We start from the raw sequence: 17,773 nt of genomic DNA, 5'->3' as shown, positions 1-17,773 counted from the left end.
TCTGTCAGGTGAATTAGAATTTTTGTCTCATTTGATCCCAGTATTAAATTTTCTTTTTGATTCAGCTGGCTTCTGAAGTGATAACTTCACAGTGTTGAACATACAGATGCTGTTGTATACATCAGAGTGTATGGCCCCCTGAGGGGTTTCTGGGAATTTCCCAGGAATCTTAGCAACAAATCTCATTCGTGTTCTCATACCATAGTTCCTGGACTGTTCACACTGTTATTTCCTAGACTCCAGCTCCTTCTACCAATTTGTTCTATTCATTGACATATAAAGTCTAATTTCTCCCTCTCTTACTCTCTCTGTGGCATAAGGAATACCTGTACCCCACTTCTCCCTCTTGCAGTGCTGATGTGACTGGACTGTTCACTGAAGCAGGCTTCCAGCCCTCCTGCCTATTTCTCCTCAGATTTTTCAGTTATGAAAATATTCTTCTTATCACAGACCTTATTATGAGGTCCTAAATAACACTTGTAGCTTCAGTAAAGCTGATTTAAAAAAAAACAAACCTGTAATTTCTCAATGTTTCATGAAATAAGGAGCTAATTGTTTTAATGATTCCAATATAAGTTGCATCTTATTTCACTGTGTTGATACTAATGTTAATGTCACGTGGTGGTTGTTTTCTGATGCAAAATCAGTTTTAGGAAACGTTTTTTGTGGTCAAGGGTATAGAAACAGCTTTGGACACCAAATTCTTTAGATCTCTGTCTTTCTTCAATTACCTGGCTGTGTACATACAAATATCAAAATGAAACCACAGGGGCTCCTGGGTGGCTCAGTTGGATGAGTGGCCAAATCTTGATTTCAGCTCAGGTCACAATCTCAGGTTTGTGAGATCAAGCCCTGCATCAGGCTCTGTGCTGGGCATAGAGCCTACTTAGGTTTCTCTCTCTGTCTCTCTGTCTCTCTCTCTCCTTCGGCCTCTCCTCCTGCTCTCTTTCTCTCTCTTCCACCTTCTCTTAACAAAGAAAAAAAAGGGGGGGGGGGGCGACCACAAAAGTCATGTATTGCATTAATCTGCTTCCAGACTCAAAGTTCTATTCTTTTATCCCAACCAGAGTTGTTACCATCTTGTTCAGTGCCAAATGAGCCTTGATAATATACATTACTATCAATGCAGGCTCTATGTGGAATTCCCTGAATATGAAGGGTGCTACAAACCTTCTTATTTCCGTGAAAGCAGTATCAATGGTGCTTGATGCATAAACAAAGTATGTGTGTATTCAACTTTGATGCAAGTTGAAAGATGTGAAAAGAGGTGAAATTGGTAGAGCATCAAATGAAATAAAATATAACAGTTTAATGTAACTACTAGTAGGATCCTACTCTACAGTAGTTGTAGATCAAGGATGTATATGAGAATTTAGAGCAAAAATGAGTGGTTTTGGTTTTGAGCTGGTAGAGTAATTGTTGGAAAGACTCCTATAATCATCATATCATAGAGGCATCATCCCCACCATGTGCCACCCACATTTGTCCTATTATATGAAAGAAAAAATAAGCCTCTAATAAAAAAAAATTAATTGTTTTAGAGCTACTATTTCTTGCAGTGCAAAACAGATCCTAATTAGTTCACTGCCATTCTTTGCTTCCCTTCCAAGAATAGTTCTTCAGCTTGCATAGTAGTTACTGAAAATGTCAATATAATTTTGCTATAATTCTTCCTGAGATGTATAGAGATAAAACCAATCAACATTACATTGTATAATTGTGTGCAATTTTATTTAAAATAGTCATGCTAAGCAGTATGTTCTATATTCTCATATAAAACATCAGTAAAACAAGTTTCATGCAATTAAAAGTCAAAAAACATATTAAAAACTAAATAAATATTCATCGGTGGGTGGTAGGTGGAAGAAATTGGTAAACTTCTCATTTTTCAGTTCAAATAAATAAATTTTTAAAAAGTAATAAAGGGGGAAATTGCCTTAAAATTGTTTCTACCTATAACTTTTAAATAGCTTTAGTTGGGCTAAATTAGAATAGTAAAAAACTTGGAACCCTCCTGATTAAAGTATTTTTTAAAAATTCTGAATAAGTATTCATTTGCTTGTGATTTTCATATATCAGCAGGTTTGGATTCATTAATTGCAAAAATACTATTGAACTGGTGCGATCTGAAAATGTTCAAGGAAGAACCACAGTTCAAAGGAAAAGTACTTTTCTAAGCAGTGGTCTTCATTTTATCCTTTCAAAAGACAATGGTATTTGGTACTTTTCCCCCTCGTGATGTGTGGCGATGTAATATCAAGTTAGATATTTTACAATCATGGTGACAATATGCTCAAGTATGTGTGAATGAAGTAGCAGCACTGTATGGAGCTAGATCTCACAACTGAAAGGCTAAGCTATTTTACTTTTCTTTCTGTGTTGTCACTGTATGGAGAAGGGCATTTTGGCACATTTGGCCACATGTTTCACAATGAAAACACAAACTAAATTCTTTTTAGAATAATAAGATCATTTAAAATATGGACCATAAAAATACAAATACAAATGAAATGAAATGAAATAAAATGTGGACCATAGACACATCTCAGTTTGCATAAAGAACATAACTCAGCTTTAACAGTTATACCCATGAGTGTATGTGAAGAAGCACAGGGCAGAATGGAAGATGGTGGAAGCTCAGATTTATTTTTTTCAGCCCTTCTCATTCTGCTCCCCCCGCCAAAGAAGCCAAAGTAGACCTACTGTGCAAAAACCTTTCTATGGATAAAGGTGGTTACTACATAATGACAAAAGATTCAATTGACCAGGAAGATCCAACTATGAAGGTATATGCACCTAACACTGTCTCAAAATACATAAGGTGAAAATTAACAGAACTATGGGTACAAATGAGCACATGAGGATACTGACCACAACAACCACAACAAAACAGGCAAGATATAAGCTTCAAATTCTGACAATTCTAACTGAAATATTGTGGAAAAGAAATGTTCTCTGAAAAGGAAAGATATTTGAAAGCCAAAGGGGAAAACATATAAAAGAATGAAGAGGATATGGCATAGAAGAGGGGTAAGACCAAGGGCTGATCAGAGGGAAATTAGAAGAGTATTAGCAAGGCAACCTTTACTTGGAGGAGGATGGACTTTAAGATGTGGATAGGAAAAAAATTCTTAAGAATTGCAGGAAACTGACCCAGGATAAAGTGAGTATGTCTTGCGATGTGTCTATCTAAATGTAGACAAAATCCAGAGCAGGAGAGAGACAGTCTTTCCCAAGAGAATGCCCTGGCAGGAGGAAACCCAGCAACACATACTCTCTGAATGATTCTGAATGATTCAAAACAAAAAGAGTTGGAATTAGTTGGCTGGAATTATAGGACCAAGATGAAACAGGCAGAGTTAAGAGGAGTGGATTATGACCCTTAGAACAAAGAAAATGAGGAGGAGCAAAAATCTATTCTGAGATTCAGGTCTTTCTAAAACATGCAAGTTTCCAACTGTGGAAAGAAAAATAAAATACAGAGCCAGAAAAAAAAAATTAAAAGCATAGAAAATGTGATGGTAAACTGGGTGAAGTGAGAATAAGGATTATTTGAGTGTTCCATGATGTTCAGTATTTGGGAAAATTTAGTTGACATCAGATTTTTAAGAAATTTTGAAAATGTTAGGGAAAAAATTTCCAGAACAAACTCATTTCATTCAACAACATTTATTAAGGTTTTGTTCATATGGCTGACTTAGTTTTGGGGTGCACACCAATAAATAACAGCACTTCCCTGTCTAAGATGGAAGTCAGACATGTAAATAGTCAGAATTATGAAATGTTTTGTGATCTGCAAATGCCAGCGAGGAGAGGTAAGTTTTTGTTATGGCACAAAGATTCCAAAGATCTTACCAGTTACAGAACAAAAGTTATTTCTTATTCATATGTCAAGTGTAGGTAAACAAGGACAAGTAGACAGGACTTCATTCAACTGATAAGAAAAGATTTAACGTCCGGTGATTTTTTTTTTAACATTACCTGTCATTGAGAAAGGTGGCATTTGTCTAAAAATCACTTTCTGAGAGCTTTGTCCTGCGATGTTCGAAGGCGTGTAACAACAGCTCAATAGCAGTAAATTATGTGCTTCAAAATAAAATTGGTTTGAATATTTAGATGAAGAGAACACAGTCTGTTTTTAAACTTTAAGGGAACACTTCCTGTCTATAAAAAGAAGCAAGGGGTCCCAATGGACATTTACCACAACCATCATCTTGGCATTAGAAATATGTCAAGGAATAATCTTTTTTTAAAAGCTGTAGAAATCCAACTTTAATGTCCTAAAACAAAGGAACAAAAGAGATCTTTCTCTTTTCTCTGCTTCCTTCTGCAAGTGTGCTTTATTACTAAGCCTTTGGTTGGAATGGCTTTTTTGTTCCTTCAGTGAATGTGGCCAGCTAAGGTTATGTGTTTTTGTTCAGGAGATGAATCAGATGGGAGTGGGGAAGTGAAACATTTTAGTCCCATTTCAAATTCCTTGGGAAGAATTCCAGTCATTCTGCCTGGGGTCAGGTGTCAACTAAAAGTATCACACCTCCTGTGAGGATCATGGGGATGGATGGGGTTGCAGAAAATTCATGGATGAAGGAGGTGAAAAATTTCCCCCAGAAAGCAAACAGATAGAATAACAAATAACTGAGAAGGTGGCGGGGAGACAGTACCACCACCCAGTAGAGAGGGTGAACTGTCACAGCATTAGTTATGTCTTTGGAAGCTTCCTTGCAATAAGCCAGGGCAGGGGTGGGGTGTGGGGCGGATAGTAATAGAGTAGGGATTACTGTTAGACCCAGGGTCTCCTCCTCCTCTCCTGGGGGGAGCTTGAGATCTAATTTCATCAGTATTCCTTCTGTCAGCAGGACATGGACACCCCTTCCCTGCCTTGACTCTCCTCTGTCTCCTGCTCCTAATTGGGCACATGGACCTGAATTTTGCCCATTGCTTCCCATTGCATAGTATATCTCCTTGATGCTTTAACTTTTAATTTTAAATTCAGAATATATTTTCTTGCCTCCTAAAATCACAGATGATCCCAGGATTTATCTAAATAAATCAGAAAGAAGATTTTCATCAACTCAGGAATGCTCTTGTTGGCATCCAACACCATTATGGCTTATTCTGAAATCTGAAAAACGTGATGATATCTAGCCTTTGTCTAACAGGGAGCTAAGTAACTCTGCAATGGAACAAAATTCTAGCTATTTAGCGTGACTGTTCTTGTTTAAATTGTTCCCAGAACTTTGGTTTTACTGGTGTTTTCTCACTGCTTTACCCCATTCTAGCTGAAGATTATTCATGAATGATGAAAAGAAGCAAGCATGAAGCTTGGAGGAGATGCTCAAGAATACATAAAGAAAGCAAAATATTTGCATTATTGCTTTTTTTTTCATTTTGTTTTTTACATTCAGTATTTAAAGTAGACTTCTTACAGAGAGAAGGGCAGCAAAATGCAACCACTTTTACAGCTAATTTGCAAATGGAAAGTGTTAATTAAAATTTGAGGCTCTCAAAGTTTCTAATTAGCCTGTAAAATTCATTCTGCTATTGGGATTTCAGTTTTTATTTCTTTTCCTGGTTGTATCTCTAATTATAGACTATAAGCTAAAAGGATTTTTTTTTTATATTTCACAAGAGCATTATAAAAGAAAACCATCAAAGTTTTAAAAATATAAAAGGCTTCCTAAGATTTGGTTGATACAAATACTGTTAGATAATTTGGCTTCACTGTGAAGTGAAAACTTCTAACAGAAATGATTGAGCTTATACTTTATGAATTGGAATTTAGGGAAAATAATCTCAAACATTGATAAAGTTTATCTAAACCATGGACATAATTCCATCTGTTGGCAATGATATCATACAATTTCCATATTAATTTATTATCTAAATGGTACAAGAATATGACAAAAAGTGTGAGTCAGCACTCTATTTTTTAAAAGATTTATTTATTTGAGAGAGAGAGAGAGATCAAGCATTGGGGGAGGGATAAAAGGAGAGGGAGAGAGGGAATCCCAAGCTGACTCCCCATTGAGTAAGGAGCCTAATGCAGGGCTTGATGTCACAACCCCAAGATCATGACCTGTGGCAAAATCAAGATCCAGATGCCTAACTAACTGAGGCACCCAGGTGCCCCATTCACTTTTTGAATACATGTACAGGATTGGTGTTTTAGGATAACTGTCCTGCATAGTAAGTAAGAAGTTGAAATTATGGCAGAATCAGAAATTAAAACAACAGCAATTCATTGACCAGCCCCCATATATACCAAGAACTTAAGGTCTACCTGTCACAGCAATCCTGAAGGTTACATCTTTATTTTTTACCACATACAAAAATACATAGCTAATATATTATACAAAGCTAGTAGGTGTATATATATATATATCCTAAAGTCACCCTATTTTAGTGTACAATTCAGTGATTTCTAGTAAATTAGTAGAGCTGTGCAACCACTCCCATATTCCAATTTTAGAACATTTCCATCACCACATAAAGATGCCTCATGCTCATGTGCCCTCAGTTTTCATTCCCAATCCAAGCCTAAGCAATCACTAATGTACTTTCTGTCTCTATAGGCTTGCCTTTTATGGACATTTCATATAAATGGAATCTCACAATCTATGCTTTTTAAAAATTTACTTAGCATAATATATTTTGTGGTTCATCTTTGTTGCAGCATGGATGGGCATTTGGATTATTTCTACTTTTGGGCTGTTACGAATCATGCTGCCATGAACATTCATGCACAAGTCTCTGTACAGACACCTATTTTCATTTATCTTGATGGATATTCAGGAAAGTAATTGCTGGGTTATATAGTAAATTTACCTCTTCATTTTCAAATAAGTGACAGATTGTTTTCCACAGTGGCTGCACCTTTTTATATTCCCATGAGCAATGAATGAGGGTTCCAATTTCTCCACAGCCTTTCCAACACTTGTTTATGACTGTCTCTTTAATTATTTGCCATCCTTGTGATTGTGAAGTGGCATTTCCTTGTGGCTTTCATGTGCATTTCTGTGATGGCTAATAATATTGATAATCATGCCATGTGCTCGTTGGCCATTTGATATACGTCTTCTCTGGTGAAATGTCTATTCAAAATTTTAGCTTATATTTTGTTGCATTTTGGTCTTCTGATAACTGAGCTGTAAGCTTTTAAAAAATATTTGAGATGTATGTAATTTATCATACATATGCTTTGAAAATCTTTTCTCCCCATCTGGGACTCATTTTTCACTTATTAATGGTGTTCTTGAAGTTCAAAATATTTGAATTTTTATGAATGTAAATTGATCTTTAATCACTTGTGTTTTTGGTGTTGTATTAAGACTTTGACTAACCTAAGGTCCCTACTTACTGAAAGAGGAAACTGAGGCCTCATGAGGTCAAGGAGACACTTGAGTGCAAGAGTGTCTCCTACGCCACGTCTCCTTTGGACTCACTGCCAGCAGCATGAATTCAGATGACTGATGTCTTACACCGGGCCTGCGATGTCCCTGACAGTGGAGGTATTCTGAGTGACACAAGTACACAAAGAAAGAACAGACATATCTTCCTGGAAAATTCTCTTCTAGCTTTCTCTGTATAACTTGAAAGAAAGGTTCTATAAGCAAATACATATTATAAGAAAGTTTCTGATGATCATTTAATCATCCTAAAGTAAAATGAACAATGCTTTTCTTTGACTTTAAGATCTAAAAAATATACATTTAATAAAAAATTGGCTTTTAAAAAGTTTTAAAAATCTTCTATATAAAGCAAATCCTAAGGCTGGCTGGGTGGCTCAGTCACTTGAGTGGTGGACTCTTGATTTCGGCTCAGGTCATGATCTCAGGGTGATGGGATCAAGCCCCTCATTGGGCTCTGCGCTCAGTGTAGCATCTGCCTCTCTCTCTCTCACTCTCACTCTCTCTCTCACTATCCCCCTCTCTCTTTCTCCTCTCTCTCTCTCTAAAATAAATAAATCCTTTTTAAAAAGTTCTGTAGGAAAACCAGGAGATGAATTATTAAATTTAAAGTAATCAAAAATTTTAACTGGATTACCCAAATTAGAAAAATTGACTATTATAATGTGCCAATAATTAAGGCTAGTCACAGTGTTATGTGGGTTTAATGTTAAACCTAACTAAAGAAATGTTGTGAAGAATAAATTGAGGAGACTAGCTCATGTTGTGAATTCAGAGAGCACTTCAAAAATGTACTTGTGGCAGGCAGCCTCTAAGGTGATCCCAATGACCCCTATCTGCTTGTATTCCCACCCTGTGTAATCCTCCCACTTTTTAAATATAGGCTAGACTTACCAACCAGCTTCTAAGAAACAGTATATAGCAGAAGCATATATAGAGAGATCACTTTCAAGATTGGGTGACAAAATGACCTTGGCAACCACCTTGCCCTCCCTCTTTTGCTCACTTGCTCTGGAAGATGCCAGCTGCCATGTTGTAAGCTGCCCTATGGACAGGCCCACGTGGTAAGGCCCTGGTGTCTCTTGCCCACAGCTCAAAAGGCCTAGGCGAGGGAGTGCCAGTCACTGGCCCTGGAGAGTGATCAGGTCTCATCCTCATCTATGAACCTACAGAAAAAAAAAAAAAAAAAGAAATCCTTTAAGTCAATACGATTTTTGGATAAACCAGATATTCAAATTAAGTTGACATCAGTCACACCAGGAGAGGGTGAGATGATTTTTAAGTGTCCTGTCATTATCCAAGCATATTACAATATTACAGGTAAGGTCTAATGAGAAAATGCTATCAGCAGCAGCCATCAGTGCATTAACCTCTGTGGGGATGAGTGAGCTCTGATTCTGCCGTGATGACATCAGACTCAAGGCAGCACCTGGCATCTTCATTATTTGAGGCTTGCACAAAGACATCTTGTCCATTCAAACTGTTCATTCTCAATTCTTGATGCACTGACTGTTAGAGTTAAGGGGTTGATTTATATTCTTATGACCAGAACTAGTTTAGCAAAGGGTACAGTTTAAAATCAAGCAATTAAAGGGAGTGAAATTTCTTGTAACTTATCTCTCTTTAGTTATGTTATCATGAATGACTCTAATGACTCAGTGTGAAGAGCATCACAATAATAAGGATGGAAATAAACAGGGAATTTTATAAAGCAGCACTTCTCAAAGTGGGCTGCATCTTTTATTTGAAAAGCAAATTCCCTGTCTCCACCCCCAAACTAGTGGATCAGAAACTCTAGAGACTAGGATTCCAATGTCTTCTAAGGTTTAAGAAACACTGTTCTAGAGCACTTGTTTTCTTTTTTTTGTTTTTGTTTTAAATTTATTTTTTATTGGTGTTCAATTTGCCAACATATAGAATGACACCCAGTGCTCATCCCATCAAGTGTCCACCTCAGTGCCCATCACCCAGTCACCCCCACCTCCCCTTCCACCACCCCTAGTTCATTTCCCAGAGTTAGGAGTCTTTCATGTTCTGTCTCCTTTTCTGATATTTCCCACTCATTTTTTCTCCTTTCTCCTTTATTCCCTTTCACTATTTTTTATATTCCCCAAATGAATGAGACCATATAATGTTTGTCCTTCTCCGATTGACTTATTTCACTCAGCATAATACCCTCCAGTTCCATCCACGTCAAAGCAAATGGTGGGTATTTGTCATTTCTAATGGCTGAGTAATATTCCATTGTATACATAAACCACATCTTCTTTATCCATTCATCTTTCGATGGATACCGAGGTAGAGCACTTGTTTTCAAAGAGTGGCTTTGTCCTAGAACCAAGAGGGTCCCCAAGACTGGCTAAAAATTGACACTAAAAGCAATAGATAATACTACATGCTTAGTTTTTTATGGACTGCTGAGTATTAAATATTAGTAGATTAAACTGAACCAATTAATGATTAATTAAAATTTATATTCATAACCTAAGGTCAACTATTAGAGTTTATTGACGAAACCAACAACACCTTGTATTTTAGAAATTTGGTTGCAAAACTCTTGCACTAGAAAACAGTGGAAAAGTCCACATTTTTTTCAAGAATGACACTTGGTTGTCAGTGTATCATCAGGGTACATCATGGTGTTGACTGAGGGGCCAGATTCAAAAGGAAGAAATCTGCCTTTGTAGGTATAAACAATGAGGTCATGCATTTAGCAAAACAAACAAAAACACCCCAGTAAATTCGATTTTAAAAATAGTTTATTTTCACATCATTATGAAAGGTTTTCTGAAAGAAGAGGTTGAAGGAGTTTGGGTTGGATGTTTACAACTCATATATTATTGTGGGTTTTTTTAAAATAGTGGGTTCATCACCAATTATAACAACACACATTGTTCTTTATGATCAGGCAGGTCCAAAAACAACCTTCTTTTGCTCCTGTTGAGAGACGGTACTGTGGGAATCTTGCCAGTTCCCAGGTTTTAGAGAAGTTTAGGTGAAGGGAATGAGGATGAGAGCGTACATCTGTGCCTTGAGTTCAAGGTCCGGGAGGACAGAGCCTTGTGTGGAGGGGTGCGGCCCCAGGGGCAGTTCTGATGGCTCAGGACTTGGAAGAATCTGAGTGAGGAGCTCCCAGAAGAAGAAGGGAAGGATTGAAACCAATTTTCCCTTTCTTGCCTAGTGAGGTTGTGAGACAGTCTTCCTATTTCTTCATGCCTCTGAAAACATTCTGATTGTCTGTTTGTTTGCTTTTAATTTCTGCTGTAAGAACAACTTTTCCTATCAAATAAAAATGTGAACTGAAAAAATAAATAACTAATGGAAGAGGTGAGCAGTGGGAAGGGGATCTGCACAGAATGATCTGTCAGGTTTAGCCCTACCTGCTGCTTTGGTGTCTCAATTCAGTCATGAGGGAGGTCGCATGGCCTCTGAGGCATTTTCCAACTCAAGACATCTTTAATCATCTCTCTTCTCCATGTATTTCAATCCTCCTTGTGTTATGGTCAGAGAGACATAGGATTTGATCGCCCAACCCTGAGATCATGACCTGAGCCAAAACCAAGAGTCAAATGCTTAACTGACTGAGCCACCCAGGCACCCCCAGAAAAGGTACTTTTAAGGAGCTAAAATACACATTACTGAAAAGAAAATTAATTCACTCAGAACATATGTACAGTGATCTCAGGGTCACGAAAACAAGCCCTATTTTGGGCTCTGCACTCAGAGAGTCCACTTGAGATTCTCTCTCCCTCTCCCTTTGCACCTCCCACTCATGCTCACTCACTTGCTCTCTCTCTCTCTCAAATAAACAATTACATCTTTTTTAAAAAGTACCCTTTCTGGCTACTGTACATATGCTCCAAGGTTGTTAACACAGAAAGCCACTGGCCTAAAGCCATATACATTTGATCTGATCCATTTCAATTCTGTGGGTTCAGTATTTCTGTCTGTTTGTTAGGGTCACCAGGTTCTAAGAGGCTTTGCCACGGCATCCCAGGGATCAGGTGTGAACACATCATGGCATGAGATCCATATGTATGGAGACAACCAGAGTCCAACTCCAGAAAATGATGCAAAAGGCATGTATCAAAGAAGAAATAGAATTTTTTATTTGCATTTTAGGTTTAAAAACTATCAGAGGTATTTGTATTTGTACTTGGTTTGTTATGAACAGGGTAACAGGGAGTTAAAAGAGAACCACTATTTCAAAAGCTAAAAATCTCACCAAATCCTTAAGATGTTATGAAACAAAGCTCTGGCTCTGGTGTATAAAGCAGCCCCTGGAATGTGTTTTCTGTACCCTGTGTGATACCCTCTAGCGGATAGGGCTCATTTTTTGGTGCTGTTATTGTTTATGTTACTTTTCCCCAGTTTTTTGTTGACATTATTATTTTGCTTTACGTTTTAAGGCTTGCAAAATGATGTAAGTTATGCACAAGATGTAAGAAATAAAAATAAATGAACACCCACGCGTAACCACTCCACCGAGGAAAGAAAACTCATGCATGCCTTTGCAGACCTCTATTGGTCTGTCTCTAATCTCATCCCGTTTATTATTCCCATTGTTCCTCTTTACAGTTTATTGGATATAAATATACTGCTACATAAGATATTGCTTTGATTTGCATATTTTTAAAAGATTTTATTTATTTATTTATTTGAGAGAAAGAGAGGATACAAGCAGAGGGAAAGGCAGAGGAAGAGAGAGAAGCAGACTCCTCACTGAGCAGGGAGCACGACTCAGAGCTGGGTTCCATGACCCAGGGGTCATGACCTGAGCTGAAGGCTTAAACCAACTGAGCCACCCAGGCGCCCCTGATTTGCATGTTTTTGAACTTCAAATAAATGGAATCATACTGTGTGTATTCTTTGACTTGCTTTTTTGGCTCAATATCATGTTTATAATATTAACTCTTATAAAGTTTCATTGCGGTCTATGGTCATTGCTTTATTATATCCCATCATAAAACTATATTAAGCAAATGTATCCATTCTAGTTGATTGGATTGGGTTCTCCCCCACTCCATTTTTGATATTATAATGACAATAACTCTGAATCTTCTTAGAGAGGATTTTGGATATAGGGGCTGGAATTTCTTTAGAGTATATTCAGTGCAATTACTGTGTCCAAAATTTTACACATCTTCATATCTACTAAGCTATGATAAAGTGTCTGCATCCCTAGGAGCAGTTAAAAGACTCAGGAGATCCATGTCACCACTTATAGTTGATAGTGTTGCTCTTTTTAATTGTGTCCAATTTGATGGTTGGGAAATGGTATCTCTCTATGTTTTAATATGCATTTCCTTCATTACTAAGGCAGCAAACAAAGTAAATAATTTTATTTAGACAAACCAAGGAGGAAAAGATAGGAAGGGGCTACCTGTGATGAAGAATTGGAGTGGAGGTCTCCTCTAGAGGGTTGGCTGTATAGACATGAGTGACAAGATGGGCTGTGCCAGGTGGCCAGCTGAGGGAAGGAGCTGCAGACAGAGGGAGTGGCTTCTAGCTCTTCCAAGAGGCAAAACCTTTCCTTTTAAGTGATGTAACTAAATATTCTTAGTTGATAAGTTAGAGACCTGGGAAGACAGTTCTCACGTAGATTAGGAGACTCAAACAGATGGTGTTGGAGAGGAAATAATGCTTAGGGTATTAAAAAAGAATGGATAAGGAGACATACATGATGCCTGTTTATTCTCTTAATTAGAATCTGAATTTGCATTGTAAGAGAAGGAAAACCACACATAAAAACAAATTTTAAACTCTTTGAGAAGAATTAACGTGACATGAATAATGCAATATTATAAGCTAAAAATAACTATTAAGATCTTTCTAGAGATGGAGAATCAAAAAAAAATTGGGGGGTCCATCAATTTTTAGATCCGTGTGGTTTTGTAGGACGACAATGCCTTGTCTGTGTTAAATCCAGATGAAGCATTTCCAGCCCTTTGGAGATGCCTCCCAAGTTTTATTATATGTAGCTACAACGGATCATTCATTATCTGGAGTGAAAATCAATCCTTGCTTTCCTGCCTTGAATGGCAAGCTGAGTTGAGTGTCACCATTCACTCCTGGAAAAGGACCCACTTATTATTGATCAATGGAGTCCAGAAGGGCCCAGGGAGAACCTTCCTTGTTTTTCCTAGTTAGTCACTTTGCATTCTCCTATGATCAGGTGCCAAGATGGAATCAGGCACATGAGAGATTTGCCAGGGAAATGCCTGCAGAGAATGAAGAAGCAGGAGTAGGAGCAGAAAGCATTCCAAAAGAGATGCAGGTCTGACACCTGAGAAAGGAGATAGGGGATGAGGCAGGATTGGGCAAGAAGAGCCTCAGACTTCAGTGCAGCTCTGAAACAGCCTCTGCCAGGCTGATGGGGAGCTGTAGAGCAAAGGCTATCTACTGGAAAAATCTTGCATCAGGCAGGGAGGGCCTGCTCCACCAACCAGTCATTGACTGGGAGAAACCTGTAGAAAGCATGGCCCCAGAACGAAGGGTTGGGTGGTGGGAAGTGGGGCAAGAAGTCCCAGAGGTGCAGCGGTTGTCACTTTCCCACACCCTTTGCGTTAGGACTGAAAAATGTACCTCCATAGTTGCCTCACTGAGAAATATAAGTTTATTAAACTTGTCACATCAAGATGTTTACAGTCTTCAATGTCTCCATAACAATTAAATATCATGAATACATCTGGGTTTCTAAACTGTGTTCTTGTCTATCAATTATGACACACAAGAGTATCTTACTGGTGTTCCTAATGATACTGAAATGAAATAAGGATTATTTGCCTGGCTCAAGGGATTATTTTTTTTTAAACTTTGCTTTGTTTACAAACAAATTAAAACCACATTTTTTTTTAATTTGCAAGTTAAACTGATATAGAGACATCTGTTGGTATCCCGTAGCTTCCTTTCTCTATTTATCTATAAGTACAGTGATTCTCTTTTGTGTTCCTATCCTCAGGCACTCTTAATTGGTTTATTGTAAAGAGAGTTTCTTCACCTGAACACATAGTCATTATCTATTTGGGCTTCACATAAAATTATTGTTATCCCTGACCCAGTGGTCCCAAACCACTCATGTGTGTCTAGAGTGTTCTGGGCCTAGTGATGCTGTCATATGGTTGTGGAAACCAGCCCTCCTTCATTGCTTATTATGTGACATTCAGACATCTCAGACTCATTTGCTTCATTACTTTATTTTTTATTAACGGCACATCCCATTAAAGCAGAAAGATGCAACAATGGGATTCAGATAAAAAGAGGCCACGATTAACCAAGAGACTGGTTCTCTATTCCTCCCTCTGTTTGCAATGTTCAGCTCATTTAATTTACAATTGGAAAGGAGGAAAGGAGTGGAATGGCTCACTAAGAGCAGAAGTAAGAGGAGAAGAAAAAATTAGTTAGAGCAAAGGTATAACATCTAGTATTAGGTTAGCCATCTGTGTGGGAGAACAGAAATATGAATCCCTACAGGCGGTTTCTCTAACAAAGGCTGTGTAGCCCAGGGAGGTAGAGAGAACTCTAGAGGTGACATGCATTTGAGATTTCCAGCATGTGACATGCCTTTATCCAAACCTCTTTCTATCTTACTACAACCTCTTACTACCCACCATGGTTTTCTGCTTAGTCCTAGGGCCACAGAGAATAATTTTCCAGTTGGAACACCAATACTCTCTGTTCTCCTAATGGCCTCCCGCTCCAGGTCCCTGACTCATGCCTATGTACCTTTGCCCTTGAATGGCTTTCACTGACAACTTGACCTTCCTTTGCTCCTGTCAAGACCCCTAAGCTCCCTTTAATGGAAACAAAGAGTATTCAATGACAGTTGCAAGAAGACCCATTAAAAAAAAAATAGACCCCAAGTCACTGTTAGAAGGCTCATTGCAAACCAAAGAATCAGGTATTCTCAAAATCAAAGTTCATGAGAGAAGCCAGACCTCCCAAAGCCAATGAAACTTCTTGACTGACAAATATAATAAGATAGCCACTTTCCAAGAAACTCTTACTTTACCACCACACACTGTCCCCTGCTCAGCCTTCTGTAGAGACAGAAGCTTCACAGACTTAAAGCACAACAGCTGCTAACACCTGAGACTGAGAAGCTCATTGGAAGGATGATGTGGGATGTTTTGCTACTTGGATGGGTTTCAGAAACACTCATATTGGCCACAGGGTCTCTCTTTGGTCCTTTGCCCAAAATTTAGTCCACAGTCTTCCTAAGATTACACATCAATGCAAAGGAAATCTCAAAGATCTTCTCCACAAATATTGGAGGCAAAGATGATAACTAGCTCTTTTGCACAACTAGAAATAGGAACCATGTGCTTTTGTCTGATGTGTGGCTGAACTTTTAGAATTGCAGCTCTCACTTTGAGTCTGTCTATATGTTTTTGTGTCTGTGAGTATGTAGTAGTTTCTTACCTTTGGATGGTATTACAAAATTACACCATATATTCCTTAAAAGGACCTCTATTCTGTTGCTTTAAAGATAAATAAACATTTATACAAATTAAACAGTTCTGAAATTCCCAGAAATTTGGGAAATATATCTTCGAATATCTTCTAGAAACTAACTCAAAGATTTTTAAAATTCAAGTTAACACAATTTAGGTTAAGTCTTTGGCAAAAAGGACTAGTTTGATATTGTTGGTTGAATAAAGACAGCTACATTGTCAGTATCACACATTTTTATTCTATTTGGGTATGCTCTTCCTAAACTTAAAAAGGTTTCCTTAAAAAAAAAAAAAAAAAAAAAAAAGTTTCCTGATTAAATAAACTAGCTTTGTAGCTACCAGCTGTTTCAGATCATTAAAAATGTGATTTCATGGTTAACCAAATTAAACCATTCTTCCAACCAACCTTATTTTAACAGTACTTATGATTTGTGGTATGAAAATAGTTTCCAAGCTCTTTACGTAACTGAAAACCTTAAATTTATGTTAAACTGAGTTAATAATATTCTTTAGATACCGAGGTCACTTATAAATAAAACAAAATACTAAAACTTGATTACTAAGCAAAATTTTAACTTTACATGCTTTTTTTTTTCTCTAATTTTTACATGGTACAGAAAGGCTACAGTCTACTTACTGTAACATTTTATATTCGTATTTCTCTTTATTATTTATAATATCCCTCTTTCCAAATACCTGATTTCCAGGTCTCTCAAACAACTGATTAGAGAACTGAGGTCAAGAGATGCATCACTAATTTATTTAAGAGATGGTTTCATAACTAAGCAGTTACACTTAAAGAACATATTGAAGAAAAAAAAGAACATATTGAACTTCTACTACTTTAGGGATAGTCTTAGAACACTAGCAAAGTTGCAGAATAATGCACACAGTTCCCCATGCCAAGTTCCCAATTTCCCATAATGTTTCTATTTTAGCTCCTAACTTATGGTAGAATTTATAATTCCTTCCTTATGTTTTTTGTGGTTGCCCTAGAGTTTACAGTATGTATTTATAAATAATGTAAGGCCACTGTGCAATAACATTACACCACTTCATGTGTGGTGTAAGGACCTTATCACAAAGTATTGCCAATCCTTTCCCCTCATCCCTATGACATCACTGTCATTCATTTCATTTATCCATGTGCTATAACTAGGTAACACATTGTTACTATTGTCACTTTAAACAGTTACCTTTCAGGGACTCCTGGAATTCTTGCTCTCCACTCAGGTCATGATCTCAGGGTTGTGAGATCAAGTCCCACATCAGGCTCCCCACTCAGCAATAAGTCTACTTGAGATTCTCTCTCTCTACCCTTCCTACATGCATGCATTCTCTCTCTCTCCCTAAAATAAATAAAATATTAAAAAAAATAAGAAGAGTTCCTTTTAGAAATCAATTAAGAATTGACAAACTCAAGGATTCCATTTTGCCTTCATTCATTCCTCCCTGGAAGCTCCTCCTTTATGTAGATCCAACTTTCTGATCTTTATCAGTTGGGCCATGTTTAATGTTTGTGGTAACATGGGTGCTAGATGTTTCAAATTCCTCTAGTGTTCTTGTTTTTGTCTCCCTTCTTGACTTTGGAGCTTCCCTAACTACTCCTCTTCAGAGACAGTCTTTGACCTGCAATTCTTTTTTTAACTAAACTAAATTAAATTAAATTTAAATTCAATTCATTAACATATAGTGTATTATTAATTTCAGATATAGAGTTAAGTGATTCATCAGTTGCATACAACACCCAGTGCCCATGACATCACATCCCCTCCTTAACACCCATCACCCAGTTACCCCACACTAATAATGAGACCAAAGAAAGAGAAATTAAGGAATCAACCCCATTTACAATTGCACTGAAAACTATAAGATACCTAGGAATAAACCTGACCAAGGAGGTAAAGGATCTGT

At 37.5% G+C, this 17,773-nt stretch overlaps 1 long non-coding RNA gene across 3 annotated transcripts in view; it reads right to left on the bottom strand.

The window, feature by feature from the left end:
- The window catches only part of LOC144320773 (uncharacterized), a 44,805-nt gene that overhangs the window by 18,254 nt on the left and 8,778 nt on the right, over positions 1–17,773 (bottom strand). For all 3 annotated transcript variants that reach the window (XR_013386414.1, XR_013386412.1, XR_013386411.1), the window contains exon 2: positions 8,413–8,572. This is a non-coding gene — a long non-coding RNA (uncharacterized LOC144320773). The remainder of the gene's footprint in view (positions 1–8,412; positions 8,573–17,773) is intronic.

Source organism: Canis aureus, chromosome 1, assembly GCF_053574225.1.
Source record: "Canis aureus isolate CA01 chromosome 1, VMU_Caureus_v.1.0, whole genome shotgun sequence".
Lineage (NCBI taxonomy): Eukaryota > Metazoa > Chordata > Mammalia > Carnivora > Canidae > Canis > Canis aureus.
Note: the sequence above shows the minus strand (reverse complement) of the source record. Positions and strands in the feature narration are given on the sequence as shown.